The following is a 17,461-nucleotide window of genomic DNA, read 5'->3' as shown; positions in this document are numbered from 1 at the left end:
TAAAAGAAGAAAGAAGAGATGACACCTTAGGAGGCTTCCTTCCAGGCCATAACTAATACAGGATTGAATTAAAACAGGTGCCGTGAAGGGTGAAAGAGGTTTGAGCAATATAATGGTGTAACAGTCAGAATCTATGTCTCATAGAGGTAAAGTAAAGAAAGGATGAGTCTTCTCTCTTACAGGAGAATGTTGCAGGTGGCATTACTTCTTGAAAAAGGGAAGTATAAGGAAAGGAGTAACTTTGGAGAAAAGATAAATTCCATTTTAGACATGTGTATGATCTCTGGGTCACCCAGGTAATGATCAGTTGATATTTGTTTATTTAAAGATTTATTCATTTATCTTAGAGAGAAGGAGAAAGCGAGCACATGAGTTGGGGGGAGGAGCAGAGGGAGAGATTCCCCAAGCAGACTCCCCACTAAGGAGAGTGCCTAGTGCTGGACTTGATCCCACAACCCATGAGATCATGACCTGAGCCAAAACCAAGAGTTGGACACTCAACTGACTGAGCCACCCAGGGGCCCCATGATCAGCTGATATTTAAAAACATGTTTTCTTGGGGCGCCTGGGTGGCTCAGCTAGTTAAGTGTCTGCCTTTGGCTCAGTCATGATTCCAGGTTCCTGGGGTCGAAGCCCTGCGTCAGGCTCCCTGCTCGAGCACGGAGCTTGCTTCTCCCTCTCCTCCCCACTTGTGCTCTCTCTGTTGCTATCTCTATTTCTCTTTCTCAAATAAATAAATAAAAATCTTTTTAAAAAGTCTTCTCAGTAAAAAATGTATTGTAGAGAATGGTATTTGTATTGGCTGTGAGTAGTGAAACAACTGTCTTGTGTATTATTTTATTCCACTGCTCAAAAGAGCCTGGCACACAGTAGGTGCTCCACAAATATATTTTTTAAAGATTTTATTTATTTGACAGAGAGGAGAGGGGGAGAGCACAAGCAAGGGGAGTGGCATGCAGAGGGGGAAGGAGAAGTAGGCTCCCTGCAGAGCAGGGGAAGCCCAATGTGGGACTTAAACCTAGGAGCCCGGGATCATGACCTGACCCAAAGGCAGTTGCTTAACCAACTGAGCCACGCAGGCGCCCTCCATAAATACTTTTAAGGACCTTTAATTTTTAGCAGTTTAAGTAATTTAATGTGTCTAGGTTTGGTTTGTTTTACTCATTTTTAATTTTTTAAAACTTTAATTCAATTTTATTTTTAACTAATTTATTCTGCCTGGGGTTTACTAAGCTGCTTGAATCTATAATTTCAAGTCTTTTTGCCAAATTTAGAAAAATTTTAGCCACTATTTTCTAATAAAAAAAAATTCTGGGGGCGCCTGGGTGGCTCAGTGGGTTAAAGCCTCTGCCTTCAGCTCAGGTCCCAGGGTCCTGGGATTGAGACCCACACTGGGTTCTCTGCTCTCTGCTTGGCAGGGAGCCTGCTTCCTCCTCTCTCTCTGCCTGCCTCTCTGCCTACTTGTGATCTCTGTCAAATAAATAAATAAATAAAATCTTTTTAAAAAATTCTGAACTATTTTCTCTCTCATCTTCTTTGGAGATTATAGTTACACCTATGCTAGAACTTTTTAAAAAAAATTTAAAATTTTTTATTAACATATAATGTATTATTAGTCCCTGGGTACAGGTCTGTAAATCACCAGGTTTACACACTTGACAGCACTCACCATAGCACATACCTTCCCCAGTGTCCATAACCCAACCACCCTCTCCCGACCCCCCTACCCCCAGCAACACTCAGTTTGTTTTGTGAGATTAAGAGTCTCTTATGGTTTATCTCCCTCCCAATCCCACCTTGTTTCATTTATTCTTTTCCTACCCCCCAAAACTCCCCACGTTGCCTCTCAACTTCCTCATATCAGGGAGATCATATGATAATTTTCTTTCTATGATTGAGTTATTTTGCTATATGCTAGAACTTTTGATACTGACTCAAGTCACTGAGGTGCTCCTAATTTTTCTTCACCTTTTTTCTCATCTTCAGTTTTGATCATTTCTATTGATCTACCTTCAGGCTCACTGACCTTCCATCCAATATCCAATCATTTGGTAAGCTTATTAAATGAATTTTTTATTCCCGATATTAAATTTTTCACTTCTAGAATGTTTCCTTTTTTACAGTTTCTTTCCCTCTGCTAATAGTTTCCTATTTGTTCATTATGAACATATTTCTGTGTCCTTGAACAGTTATAATAGCTAGTTTAAAATAATTGTGTCTTAATTCTGATTTCTGCATCATCTTAGGATCAATTTCCATCTATTTCTTTTCTCTTGATTATGGGTAACATTTTTTCTGTTTTTTTTTTTTTTTAAAGATTTTATTTATTTATTTGAGAGAGAGGCAGTGAGAGAGAGCATGAGCGAGGAGAAGGTCAGAGGGAGAAGCAGACTCCCCATGGAGCTGGGAGTCCGATGCGGGACTCGATCCTGGGACTCCGGGATCATGACCTGAGCCGAAGGCAGTCGTCCAACCAACTGAGCCACCCAGGCGTCCCTTTTCTGGTTTTTTTTTTTTTTGACTGTCTAGTAATTTTGGATTGTGCTAGCACATTGTAAATGGTGCATTGTAGAAACTATGGTTTTTGTTATGTTAAGCTTTGAATTTATTTTTACTGAAGAGTTAAGTTGGTTACTAAATTTTTCTCCTCTGTAGTGGGCAAGGGTTGAAATTTCCATTCAGTTCTTTTATCATTAGTTGGGCTGACTGAAAGTCTTCCCCACATGTGTGTAGTTCAGAGATCAGTCAGAGATTGGGTAAACTCAATGTACACATTCTGGAACCTCTCTTCTGCAATTCTCTCCTTTCTAGGATACCCCCCAGCACTATCATTTTCCAGTTGCGATAACCTCAAACTCTGTCTGCTAATTCCTCAAATAAATTCATCAAAACTGTGGGTTTCTATCCACATTCTAGCTGCCCCAGCATGACACTGACTGGTGCTTGCCCTTAGGCAGAAAGCCATTTTAAAAAAACAAACAAGAAACTCATCTAGTGCCATTCTCTTCTAAGTCTCAACTCTTCTCTAGTTTCTAGTTTGGTTTCTCTTTAATACCTTTAGGTAATTTTTTTTCCTCTAGACTTTAAAATTATTTGCAAAAGGGTTAATCCAATATAAACTACTCTGCTATTAACAGATATGGAATTCCAAGGACCCAAAAAGTATTTCTTGAATAAATCCAAGTACCTAATGTATAACTGCGTTCTGATCTCTAATAGACACTATCACTTGACTTAGTCCAAATTAAACTACTCTCGATACTATCTCTTCCACCTCTAGCAAACTTGTTCTTCCCCAAAATTACTATATTATATATATATGTGATACATATAAATATCATATGTATATATGAAAGGACTATCATCCAAAAAATCACCAAGGCCCTCTAAGTCTTAAAGACAGAGAGCTACTCTGCAGTCCTCACCTCAATCTTTGCAATATTTGACACCATCCTTACAGAAACTCCTCTTTTAGCTTCCATGACATTATTCTCTCTTGGATTTCTTCCTTTGGGCTGGTGGAACCTTTGCCCATTTTATAGGTTCTTGTTCTAATGGTTCTAGAGGTGATTGATCTTCTTGTTGGCATTTCCACCTATTATAATAGGCCTTTCAAACTCAACATGTCCCAGACTGGAACATTCTCATTCCAGAGTCTTTGCATTTTCTGTTCCCTCTGCATGGAATGACATTCCACTAAATATCCACATGGTTCACAATTCTTACTCCCTTCAGGTGTCAACTACAAAGTTAATTTTTAAATGAGGTTTTCCTCACAATTTGCTATACAATAAATACAACCTGCCCCTTCCTTTTGCACTATGTTTCCCTTTCTTTTTCTTTATTTTTCTACATGGAACTTATCACCACCTACATGTCATAGATCTACTTTTAAAACTGTTGCTATCAGGGCGCCTGGGTGACTCAGTGGGTTAAAGCCTCTGCCTTCGGCTCAGGTCATGATCCCAGGGTCCTGGGATCGAGCCCCGCATCAGGCTCCTTGCTCAGCGGGGGGCCTGTTTCCCCCTCTCTCTCTGCCTGCCTCTCTGCCTACTTGTGATCACTGTCTGTCAAATAAATAAATAAAACATTAAAAAAAACCCACAACAACCTGTTGCTATCAATCTCGCCTCCCTGGAATGTAAGCTCCATGAGGGTAAGGCCTTATCACTGCTAAATCCCTAGCATTGAGAAAAGTGCCTAGCATGGAGTAGGTGTTCAAAAAACATTTGTTAAGTAAACACTGAAGCTACTTGACCAGAAGAGAGTGAGAAGCAGCATGGGTGAGGAAGGAACATGAGCATGCACAAGCTGGGTGGTAGAACGAGAGCCTATAAAACAGACTAGCAGGCAAGGGAAGGAAACTCAAGAGAGAATAAGGTCCCAGAAGCCAAAAGAGGAGTTTCCAAGGAAGGTGCCAAATATTGCAAAGATCAGATGAGGCAAGAACTGCAGAGAGGCTCTCTGTCTGGCATTCATGACTTATGGATGACAGCTACTTCAGTGATGTGGTCAAAGAGAAAACCAGACCACAGTGGGAGGCAGTAGTAGCAAATAGAAACATACGGAGAAAGGGCAAGTAGGCAAGCAAGGCCGAAGCTTCGGGAACAAGAGGTTAATGATAAAAGAAAGTTGAGAAATGAGCACAGTTCAGCTGGAGGGGTTTGTGTTAGGCAGAAGGAAGATCTTGCCCTTTGACTCTGAGATGCTAGGAAGGAGAAGATGGGTTTGTTTGATGTACAGAGTCAGGCTGGTGCATATGGTTGTATGGGCTGTGTCCCGTCTGAGGACCACTGACTGAGGGGGACATTCTGCTCTCCAAGTTATAAGCCCTGACATGGGGCTATGTTAGCACCTTGAATTAATGTAGTAACAAAGCCATGCCTCTGCGGTGTTGCGTACCTTTTTCTAAAGTTTACCAAGGAGGCCTTGTATAGAACTTACGTGTTTTAAAATAAACATACATATTAAACTTTATATACTAAATATTACAGGTATAGTGGAAGCCTCTTGCCTACTACTTCTCTGGTCGCAATGCCCCTTCTTCTCCAGATAAAATCACCATCCTGAATTTGGTTGTTTTGATTCCCATGCATGGTCTTACACTTTTACTATACATGTGTTCCCATAAACAACATATTTTTGCATGACTTTAAAATTTGTATTAGTGGTCTCCTACTATACATATTACTCCGTAATTTATTTTTGCTGAATATTTACCTATATTGCGAGTTATCCTTGTTGATACATGTACCTTTACTTTCATTAGTTTCACGAATATTTATTTACCCACTGACTAAATGTTCCACTTTTTTCCTCCATTTCTCTGTTGGTAGACGTAAAGGTTATTCTTTTTAAAGTTTCTGTTTTTAAAACCAAAGCCGCAATAAATTTTATGTATCTCCTTATTATACATCGAGAGCTTCTCTCAGAATGGAATTGTTGGTCTGTGAGGGGTGACCACTTTCTACTTACTAGATGGTGCCAACTTGCTCTCTCTATAGATAGAATAACATGTCCTGGCATCAGCCAGGCATGAATGTTACCATTTTCTGTTTTTTTTTTTCTTTTCAGAATTTTAAATTTTCTCCCATTTAATGGGTTATAGTTTTTGTTGACATATTCCTGATTATGCATAAGTTTGAGTATATCTCATATGCTTATTGGCTATTTGGGGTTCTTTCTTTTGTAAATTTTTTGTTCATATCCTTTTCCTTCCCTTCTCCTCATTATTTTCACTTTTCTTTTTTTTTTTTAAGTTTTTTTTTTTTAAGTTTTTTTTTTATTTATTTGACAGAGAGAGAGATCACAAGTAGGTAGGGAGGCAGGCAGAGAGAGGAGGAAGCAGGCTCTCCGCAGAGCAGAGAGCCTGATGTGGGGCTCGATCCCAGGACCCTGGGATCATGACCTGAGCCGAAAGCAGAGGCTTTAACCCACTGAGCCACCCAGGCGCCCCTATTTTCACTTTTCTTAATGATATATAGGGTGTTTATTTGTTTTTTGAATTCTGGTTACTGATTCTTTAATGCAAATATCTTCTTGTGCTTTGTGGCTTGTCCTTAATTTTTTTAATGATGCTTTTGGTTGTATACACATTATATTTTAATATATTTTTTCAATCTTTTCAAGGATGAATCAATACAAATAATTTTTAGGTATGTGTGCTCGAGGGGGAAGGTATCAAAGGAAATTCTTGCCAAGTGACATTTCTTTTCTCTGTAAAGTCAAAGTAGAAGTCAACTTTGAAGAGAAAACTGTGGAGTCCCTGAGGTTCCCCCTGTAGCTGACATGGATAAATTGAGTCCACAGCAAATGCCCAGATCTAGGAGTTGGCTGGGGCGGGGTGGTAGGGGATGAGACAGGATTTCTTACATAGAAACTTGCTTTACTAGAGCTTATCATCAGAGGACTAATACAGGTTAAACTGTGTTACCCTGATATACTTCCTTAGAAACTCAGAGGAAGGAGAGATGAAGGCAGGATCGAGTTAATTATATAAGGACTGGATTACTCAGGGAAGACCATATGTCAACTTTCTTGACCTGCTAACAACCTAAGAATCACAAATGAAACATAGATAAGGAAATGGGGGCTGACCGAAGTTAAGGTCTCCCAGCTAGTGAGAGGCAGAAAGCATACGAGAATGATAGCTCCCAGATCCAGGGTGCTCCACCTGCCAGGCAAAGCATGTTGACACGGCCTCTTATGATCATAAAACAGAAGTGTGAGAGTGAAGCAAAGGAAAAGCCAAGTCAGACAAAATAGAATTCAACTGCAACCAAAGAGGCCCAAGACCATTTAATCTGCGTTCACAAACTGTTAGATGCAGTTATTATATTCACATCTACTTGTTTGTCTTATGAGGCTACCGGTAGATACGTTATCCTCATCTTTTTTTCAGTTGGGACAGAAAAAGGTAAAGTGACTTGACCCAGAACACTTTATAAGTTATAGCAAAAGAGAGTCAATAAACATGGGCTCTGTGGTCAATACTTTTCTCTTCATGAACCACAAGATAAATGGCCATGTATGTCTACAAATTATAATTTGCACAATTACTATAATTTCTATAATTTTTAGAAATTTATAATTTCGAAATTTATAATTTATAAATTAAAAATAAATTTATAGTTTCTACAAACTACTACAAAGTCACTTTCTTGTTTCAGATACCTTAGTTTTACTCTTCCATTGACTGTCAGGTTAACTGGTTCTAATTCCCTCTGCTTGTGGAGAAAGCATCAACTTAGGCAGCTAACGAGTAACGCGGAAAAAAAAAAAAAGCCAGAGCCACATTGCTCATAATCAAGCTACTATAGTCCTGTTTTTCCTATCTATATCCTCATCAGCAAACACGAATGTAGAAATCACCTCCAACTGCCTGCGGAGACACATCATTAATTGGGATCAATCAAAAGTTCTCGCCAGCCAGAAAATGCTTCAAAACTTTAACTCCTTTTATGTTATTATAGTAATAGCCTTATGAAGAAACTAGCATCTTCTGCCTGTGTCAGAGAAATATCATAGCACTAATCACAAGAAATCCTTAAAATATTCTCCAAAGTAAAACAAATGCCCACTGCCATTGAATGTTGGCTTCCTCCATGTTCTCAAGATGGAATTCTACTCGTGCCAGGCACACCTGGCCCCTTGGGTAGGATGCCTTCAGGAGCTCTGTGCTAAACCACTAGTCTAGAAGTAAAAATACTAAGGGAGCAGAAGAAGGAGGCAAGGATTTACCTGCTAGTGAAGCTGGTAAACAATCACCAATGCCCTTTCACAACTAGGTCTTTAAAGGCATTCTCCTGGACAGGGAAGTGAGGAAAGGCTTGTGATGTGGACCAGAGCCTAGCAGCAAAGCAGTAAGGCATGAAAGGGCAGGGCAGGTTTGTAGTGGGTACCACTGTGTGGTCAGTGTCCAGGATGAGAAGCAGACTGTGACCATATCACCAGTGGCCTTGTAGGGTGAGCTAACAAGTTGGGATTTCACAGGTAGGTGTGGGCACACTCAGACTGGTATTTCCAGAAGACCAATCTGGCAGCCAAGTGTGGGGGATGAATCTTAGGGAAGAAGCCCCATTCTTGTGCTATTGCATCAGGCTAGGAGAGACAATGATGGCAGCTTGGTCTGCAGCACTAGAGTGGAGATGAGGGGATACATCCAAAACACATCCAGGGGGAAGAATTAGTCAAATGACTACAAGGGGGAGAAAGTAGTTCTTTTAGCTGAAATTAGAAAGAAAATTAGTAAGATTACCAGTGTCAGAGAATACAGAAGAGGAAGTCAGGCCAAAAATGAAAAATTTAAAAATTTTTAAAACTTCTTTATAACAGTCAATCATTTTCCACCTAGGAAGAGTCTGTTTTCAGGTAAACAAAAATTATTCCTTTTTTCTAAAATTTACCGTAATGGTTTTTCTGTTTATAAAATTCATGCTTAATGGCTTTTGATGTGCTAGAGTAAATAATCACCAATTGTGCCCCCCAAAATTTGGGAAATTCTTCAAGAGAAGAAATGCCTAATCTGTGTATCTGAGATGCTTATGCATGAGCAAGCTCTCCTACAGCATAATATATATATAATAGCATCTATACATTAGTGGCTCTCTACACACACACACACACAATCAGAAATCGATTTAAAACAACATGATATCATCTGCAGGAAGTGCCAAAGCATTTTTTCCATTAGCTTTTAATGTGAGGAAAACAAAATGAGAAGGTGACATTGTCTCATGGTTTCTTTCTTTTCTTTTTCTTTTTCTTTTTTTTTTTTTAGGAAAAACTAACCCTTATTTATTTCTTAGAACTGAGCCACTAGAAAGTATATCACAGCCTTGAAACACCAAGCATAGACTATATTATCACTTCAAAGGATAAGTTGGTAAAAACAACAAGGTCCTAATCAAAATGATAAGGTGCTGGAGCTGGGGCAGGAACGCTGCTTGCTACAAAGGCCCTTGGCAAAGTGGTATTTGGTAATGGTGGGGAGGATGTCCCTCTTTCGCTTTAAAGGAATCATGGCTCACGGGAGTTGCTTGTTTTTCCCCCTTTGACCTTCCTATTGTGAAGGGATTGTCTTGATAGGGCTCTGTTATTTCAGGGGGCTAAATAATACTGAGTTCAGGCTTTCATTCCATTCTGTTCTATAAAAACCAGGTTCTTCTAAATCTGGTACTTAGTAACTCTCTTAATTAAGAAGAAATGCCCCCTTCAATGTTCATTTCCTGGATACTGGTATACAGTGCAATCAAAACCCCTTTCCCTTCAAGGGAGAGTGATAACTACTGCAAGATTTTTGTCTTGTGGCTCTGCTGCAGACAGCCGTGGGGCCCATCACAGCAGCCAGTGAGAGGAAGGGCTGCTTGCCATACCCAGTGTAACGTCACCTCTCATGTTTTTGCAGGGTCTTCTAGCTGAAAAATGCAATGTGTATTTCAAGAAATATATATACATATCTTGACGGCATTAAACATATACCTACGAGGAACTGTTCAAAGTTCTTACCAAAACTACCTCTCCCAACTCCACACCTTAAATCAACTTCATCCCCTTGTATAATAACAAACCCAAGCAAAACAAAGAGCTAGAAACCTTTTTTTCCCTTCTAAATTAGTGACCTCGTAGATTTTGTTTTACAGCTTACCGAAAATGATTTGGTGATCCTTCTGGTAAACAGGAGGTTGGCAACAAACAGAAACACCTCTGTTCACACACCACAAGATCATAGGCAGTTTAGGGGAAGCTGTCAGCCTGTTCATACCTGTGTACGGAGAAGAATCTGGTACCTTGAAGGTCTCTGGCTTCTAGGCCAGATCCCTGACCTAGGAGATCCCTAGTGCCAGAACCAGCATGTGAAATTTAAGCTACTAAAAACTGTTCTGTACTATCTTTGACCCAAATTTCAGCACCAGTTTTTTCCCATTTCATTTTCTAGGGTTCAAACAAAGGAGCTAGTATCCAGAAAGAAGTGACACATGCCTCAAACTTGATACCACCCTTAATTTCTTCATGGACATCACTTGAAAGGCCAAAACTCCCAATTCTCTTTTTAAATAGATTCCTGCTGTCAACCCTGATGGCCAATTGCAAAGACTTCTATTTCCCAATGGATAAGAGACTTCTTCATCTTCTTGGTCACGGTCGGGATGGGTGCATATGGTCATCCCCACACAAGTCTCCAGCTGCCACTTCACCTGAAGCTCTTTACTTCCTGCATCTATTGAATCTTTGGGTTTGTCATCGCAATGCATGGCGCACAGGGCCAGGTGGTCCTGGGACTTCTCCAGCTGGGCCTGGGCCAGAGGTGCACGGCAGCGCTCACTGCACTGGTGTACCTGGCTGCATGGATGCCTGGCTGTCCTCATAGCACTGGCACTGCACCGGAACAGAAGGCCCCGCATCATCCAGATGTTCTCTCTCCAGACTCTTCACCATGGAGTCTTCTGCCTCCCACACCCAGAGCTGCTGCTGCAGCTCTCTCACGGGGACCCCACATGATACCCCCTTTGCACCAGTGCCCTCAAGGACTCCAGCACTCAGGCCCCCCTGTTTCACAGTTTCTAATTCAGGTAGCTTCTACAAGAGAGGCATCAGAGATGCCTAAAAATAGGGGTGATATGGAGAAAGTACACCTTCTTCCCTATGGTTGTGCACTGCCCATTCAGGACTCAGGAGCTCATTCACCAGGAACTAGGGCATGTTGATGGCTGACAGTTTTCAGCTGAAATATTTTCTGCCCCCTTCACAGAGGCAGCCCACATCTGTTGGCTGATCATTTGTGGTTGGGTGGGTATAAAGTCCAGGCCCCCTTCACTTAAGGGGTAGAGGGTCTTTAAAGGGCCGTTCAGCTCCAGAGCTCCTTCCTGTAGGAGGCAGCTGCTTTTCCCTCTGCCCAGCCCCGCTCCTGTCACTCTCACAGGTGATGTTCCCAAGGGCACTACCCAATAAATTTCTTCATGGAAATCTGAGTCCTTTTCCCAGGAACCCCAACCTATGGCACCTACCAGGACCACACAAAGCCTTCCATGAGCACTAATTACACAGAATGAAGAGTGTCACTATAAAAGCACATATTAAATGTACTGGGTCTTGTACAAAATGAGCCATGCTCCCTACCTATATTTTAGCTTATGTTCTAAAACCAACAACACAGAGATGCTGTAAACAGCACACAAGTGATCTAAAGGACTTTGGATATGAAGTTATTTTACTGAAAGAATCCTAGCAAGAACAAATGAAAACATACACATTAAAACCAACAGCAGGTGACTAGCAGTTCACCTGTTAGATACTATAAACCATCATTTTTTCCCTCTGGTGGTTGGTTTTTCCCTATTTCCTCTCCTGAAAAGCTGCTTGACTATGTTACTTCCCTAAGGCTCAAACACTGGAGGAGGTGAGTTGCCCGCACCTGCCTCCCCCACTCCTGCGCATGCGGTAATCGGATCAATGCCTGTGTCCCCACTGCCACCTAACGGGTTCTTTGAGCATTGACGCCTCCTTGGAATAGTACTTTTTTTTTTTTCAACCGCTGACATTATGTCAATAAAATGGCTAAATGTAACCATATCAAGCTGTGGGCCACTTGTTTTCATGGGGCAAATTCTGGGGCTTATTTTGACTTCTGGAAAGAAGTTGTGTTAACTGTCTCCTTTTTCCTATTTACATCTGGGTTTGTAGACCCGAGCCACCCAGGTTGTTTGATATAAGTATCCTCAAAAAAAGGGTGGGGGCTCCTGGGTGGCTCAATTGGTTAAGTGTCTGCCTTCAGGTCATGATCTCAGGGTCCTGGGACTGGGCCCCATGTGGGGCTCCCTGCACAGCAGGGAGTCTGCTTCTCCCTCTCCCCAGCTCCCCTCTGCCGCCATGCTCCTGCATGCTCTGTCTCTCTCTCTCAAAAGGGAAAAAAAAAAAGATTGTTCTATTACCCACTGTGTATTGAAGGTGATATAGAATGTTCCAGGCTGTTTCTTCAATAACTAAGCTTTTTCTAAAATAAACAATCAATGTGAACAGTGGGGGGTGGGAACCAGATAAAGATGGTATTTTCAGGGACTGTGATGCAAATGAATCCAATTAACTCTGAGTTTAAGACCATCTTAAGGCTACCACTAGAGACTTATATGAGAAAGCCAAAGAGGGCCAAAAAAATGAAAAAAGCTCCTGTCACCACATCAGAGGACAAGGCCCACTGGACCTCTCCTGCATGTGGGGAAGTCAAAGTAATTCATTCTCATGCCTTCCTTCCTGGCCTTCAAAGAGCTCCTGTGACTGCTTTGGCCTCCACTGCCCACACCTTCCTGCTAGACCTTGACCCATCCGGCTTTCTACAGCCTTTTGTTTCTGATAGTCACATATGCTTCTGTGATCTCTCATATTACCTCTAAGCTGTTCCTAGAGACCCTCTCAATGATCTACCCACTGCTCTCCCCCACCATTTCACACACGCACACACACACACACACACACACACACACACACACACACGCTACCACCTAAAACCATTCTAAGCTAGTTTCTGAATACTTTTCTCCATCTTTTTATTTTGAAAAATTTGAAACATACAGAAAAGTTGAAAGATTAGTAGAATGAACACATATATCTTCTACGATGACCATTAACATCTTGCCACATTTTAATTCCTGCTCTTCATACACACACACACACGTAAGTATACATATATGTATCTACACACATACACATAAACATGCACACGTACACATTTATACACACACACAGCAGTCCCTTCTTATCTGCAGTTCCACTTTCCATGGTCTCAATCACCCGCAGTCAACTGCAGTCGACAAGCACCTGATCCTCTCCTGAGGTACAGTCAGAAGGTCAAGAGAAGCCTGACACTATGTCACAATGCCATGTCATTCACCTCACTTCATCTCATCGCACAGGTATTTTATCATCTCACGTCCTCGCAAGAGGGGGTGAGTGCAGTACAAGAAGGTATTTTGAGAGACGACAGGTAACTTTTATTATTGCGTATTGTTTGTTTTTTAAAGACTTTATTTGAGAGACAGAACATGCATGCAGGTGTCAATGGATAGAGCAGAGGGAGAGAGGGAGGGAGAGGAGTAGGGAGAGGAGAGAGAAAGAATCTCAAGCAGACTCCATGCTGAGCTGAGCATGGAGCCCAATATGGTGCTCCATCTCATAGCACGACCTGAGCCAAAACCAAGAGTCAGATGCGTACCCAACTGAGGCACACAGGTGCCCCTATTATGGTATACTGTTATAGTTGTTCTATTTTTTTATTACTTTTACTCTCTTACTGTGCCTAATTTATAAATTAAACTTTTGTCATAGTATGTCATAAATAGGAAAAAATTGTATATATAGGGTTTGGTACTATTTGCAGTTTCAGGCATCCACTGGGGGTCTTGGAACATATGCTCCCCCACAATGTAGATGAGGGGAGACTACTGTGTGTGTATATACACAGAAGGCCATCTATATACATATAGATATACATATGTTCATACTCACACCCATATGAATTTTATGACATTTCATACAATTTTTTTGGCTGAACCATTTAAAGATAAATTACAGATGTATGCTACTTTATCCCTAAATACCTGAGCAGGTCATTCTTCTAAGCAACTTAAGTAAATTTCACACTCAATAAAGTTAACAATAATACAATACCATCTAATACCCAGTCCATATTCAAATTTTCTAAAGTATCCTCAAAATTTCTTTTATAGCTTTTTCAAACTAAGACCCAATCAAGATTTACCCATTGCATTTATTGTTGTCTTTTGGTCTTTTGTCTCTTGATCTAGAAGTACCCCACTGTGTGTGTGTGTGTGTGTGTGTGTGTGTGTAAGCATGTGTGGTGGGAAGGGGCAGAGGGAGAGGGAGAATCTTAAGAAGCCTCCCAGCTAGCGTAGAGCCTGACACAGGACTCCATCTCACAACCTCAGATCATGACCTGAGCCAAAATCAATAGTCAGAAGCTTAATCAACTGAGCCACCCAAGCGTCCTTCCCCCCCTCTTTTTAACGACACTGACCTTTTGAAGAATTTAGGCATTTTCTTATAGAATATTTCATATTCTGGATCAGAATCTTCCCTCAGGGTCATTTTCTCTGTTCCTCTATCTCTAGTTCCTATAGATAGAAATTTGGATCAAAAGTCTTGATTATATTTAGGTTAAGCATTTTGGGCAGAGTTCTTTCATTGGGGATGATGTTGCATCAAATCAAAAGGCCTACAAATCAGATTGTTCACTATTAGCGGTGCTAAGTGTGATCACTAGGTTAATTATAATTAAGTAATCTGTGGGGTGATACCGTGACACTGCAAACATCCCCTTTTCCCTACTTCCTTTTAAAGACAGGTTCTAGCATCTATTGATCATCTTTGCCTCAATTATTAGGGACTGCACAGATATTTCTTTAAAAAATTTTTTTTTAAGATTTTATTTATTTATTTGACAGACAGAGATTACAAGTAGGCAGAGAGGCAGGGAGAGAGAGAGGAGGAAGCAGGCTCCCTGCTGAGCAGAGAGTCCGATGTGGGGCTCGATCCCAGCACTCTGAGATCATGACCTGAGCCGAATGCAGAGGCTTTAACCCACTGAGCCACCCAGGCGCCCCTGCACAGATATTTCTAATTGTATTAGTCCATCTGTAGGTACTGGCTGGCATTCTCCTACAAAGAAAAAAAAAAAAACCCCTTCCCTCACCCTTGATTCCGAGTATCACTCTAGACTTAGGAACTTTTTTTTTTTTAAAAGATTTTATTTATTTATTTATTCGACAGAGAGAGATCACAAGTAGGCAGAGAGGCAGGCAGAGAGAGTGAGAGGGAAGCAGGCTCCCCGCTGAGCAGAGAGCCCAACGCAGGACTCGATCCCAGGACCCTGAGATCATGGTCTGAGCAGAAGGCAGCGGCTTAACCCACTGAGTCACCCAGGCGCCCCTAGACTTAGGAACTTTAAAAATGTATTCAATGCTTTGCTCATCTATCATAGTCATTATTCTGTTCAGCCCAGCTTGACTCACATTTGGCCAGAGGAGTCAAACTTGATTCTGTGACCCTTCACTTAATCCTATAGTTTTGGGGTACTTCCTTGCTTTCTGGCAAGGTAATCTAGGCTCACCTTTGTACTTTTGTATTTTCTGGGCCTCAGACCTGAAAACAACCATTTCTCCAAGAAATGCGGTTTCTTTTGTGGAGAAAGGGATCTAGATATCAAGATATGGGGACCCTCCATTGGGAGAAATTATATATATTCTTCTAAGAAATAGACACAAATAAACTCTAATTCAAATTTAACATCAGATGCCTTCCCCCTAAACCTTCTTTTATTTTATATTTTCATTTCTTTTCTCCTAGATTTCTAACATGTATTATTCACTTTATAGTAGACCTAAAAAGTTTCAAAGTTGCATTGCCAATAGTACTATTAGAATAAATCTGTGACATCTGAGATTTTTTGTTGTTGTTGTTCTTTTTGCCCTCAGAGTATATCCCACTAAGAATACACATAAGACTATTATTAAACACCATTTCCAAATATGTCTAAAGAACTTTGAATGACTGCCATTTCTGATCCCTGTAAAGCCTTAGGTTATAATCTTTTTCAAACTGAAGGAATCCTGCTTTCTCTTTTTGGTGGTATGTTTTCAGTTCTTTATTGGTACATGTAAAACACAGGAATAGCTGAAAATGCACATCCTGAGACAAGCAAGGCGGTGCAAATAAAAGTGGACAAGCCAGACTGCTATGACTGATAAGCACCTGCACTGGACAGCATCCATTTAAGGGTGTTTTTCTGTCACCTTTAAATGAATGATGACACCCAAGAATCACCTCAGGGTATATTTTCAATCCACTGTGTGCAAAAACACTCAATAAGTACAAAAAGCCAGTAGCTTGCCCTGCGGCAACTCTCCATGCAAACATTCAAAACACCTATTATGACTAAAGAGGGCAAAGGTACAAGCAGTTATTATGATGATACACACATCTCTAATTCATCATCTTAGGCATTTGTCAAGATTGCAAAAAATGTGGGCAAATCTGGTTCTACTTTTAGTCAGGAGGGAAGGCAATAAAAGCTAAACTAGATAAAGAATGTAATCTCTTGGAGCTCCTGGGTGGCTTCATCATTTGAGCGACTGGCTCTTGATTTTGGCTCAAGTCATGGTCTCACGGTGTTGGGATCAAGCCCTGAGTCAGGTCCCACACTCAGTGGAGTCAGCTTGTCCCTCTCCCTCTGGTCTTCCCTCCCTGCCCCACCTCTATACGCATTCTCACTCTCTCTTAAATAAATAAATCTTAAAAAAAAAAATAGAACGCAATCTGTCACTTAACCAATAATTGTTGCATACTCTTGTACTCTGCAGTGGGTTGGCACATTTCCAAAGGCAGCTGCTATATTTTAATTTTCTTTAGTAATGAAAGGCAATAGCTGTATATACTAATGACAATTAGGAGTCTTCGAATGTTATTTACCTACTAGGTTTCAATAAAATAAATACCAGGTTTTAAAACTAGAGGTTTTTAGGGCGCCTGGGTGGCTCAGTGGGTTAAAGCCTCTGCCTTCGGCTCAGGTCATGATCCCAGGGTCCTGGGATCGAGCCCCGCATCGGGCTCTCTGCTCAGCGGGGAGCCTGCTTCCCCCTCTCTCTGTCTCTGCCTATCTCTCTGCCTACTTGTGATCTCTGTCTATGAAATAAATAAATTTAATAAAAAAAATAAATAAAATAAAACTAGAGGTTTTAGATACTGCTCTTTTTGAAGAATAAGCATGATCAAATTTGAATGAGAACATTTTAAGAAAAATTAGACACAGATTTTCACACTTCAGTGAAGGTGGTAAGTCTGAACATTTATTTGAAGTATCGCTCTTAGTCAAAGTTTATACTTGCTCCAATTTTGTCTCTAATAGCTTTTGAACCACTGTGAAATTAAATGAGTACATGTAACGCGCTTAGAATGTCATCTGGCATATACAGCTGTTATTTCTTTATGAGAATTAAAATTAAAACTATATTGTTTTTTCCCCACCAAATACAATCCATGTTGTACAGAGGAGTTAGAGATTAAAAGCAATCCTGAAAACAAAAGCTATCAAGATGTTATAGAAATCCATACATGAGCTTATAATAAATACTTCCTCTCTGTCTGGAGGTGGTTCATTAAGAGTTCTCCTATTTGAGGGGTGCCTGGCTGGCTCAGTCGGAAGAGCATGCAATTCTTGATCTCAGGGTTGTGACTTCAGCCCCACACTGGGTGTAAAGATTACTGAAATAAATAAAAAAAGAGTTCCCTTAATTCAAAGATTTTTACACAACTGCAAAATATACCTTATATTCAAGGAAGATCTTCCTGGCATTAGTTCTTTAAATACACAATTACAATAAGTGCAGTTTTAAAAAACTACATTATATTTTGAACAAACTTCTACCATGTTAAGGAAGCACATCCTTTCTGG

At 40.7% G+C, this 17,461-nt stretch overlaps 1 pseudogene; it reads right to left on the bottom strand.

The window, feature by feature from the left end:
- Positions 1-10,069: 10,069 nt before the first annotated feature.
- LOC111145032 lies at positions 10,070-11,493 on the bottom strand (annotated as a pseudogene).
- Between the last annotated feature and the right edge of the window lie 5,968 nt (positions 11,494-17,461).

This window comes from Enhydra lutris, unplaced genomic scaffold (genome assembly GCF_002288905.1).
Source record: "Enhydra lutris kenyoni isolate GAN:26980312 unplaced genomic scaffold, ASM228890v2 scaffoldscaffold12, whole genome shotgun sequence".
NCBI classification, from domain to species: domain Eukaryota; kingdom Metazoa; phylum Chordata; class Mammalia; order Carnivora; family Mustelidae; genus Enhydra; species Enhydra lutris.
This window is presented reverse-complemented; position numbering and strand designations above follow the sequence as displayed.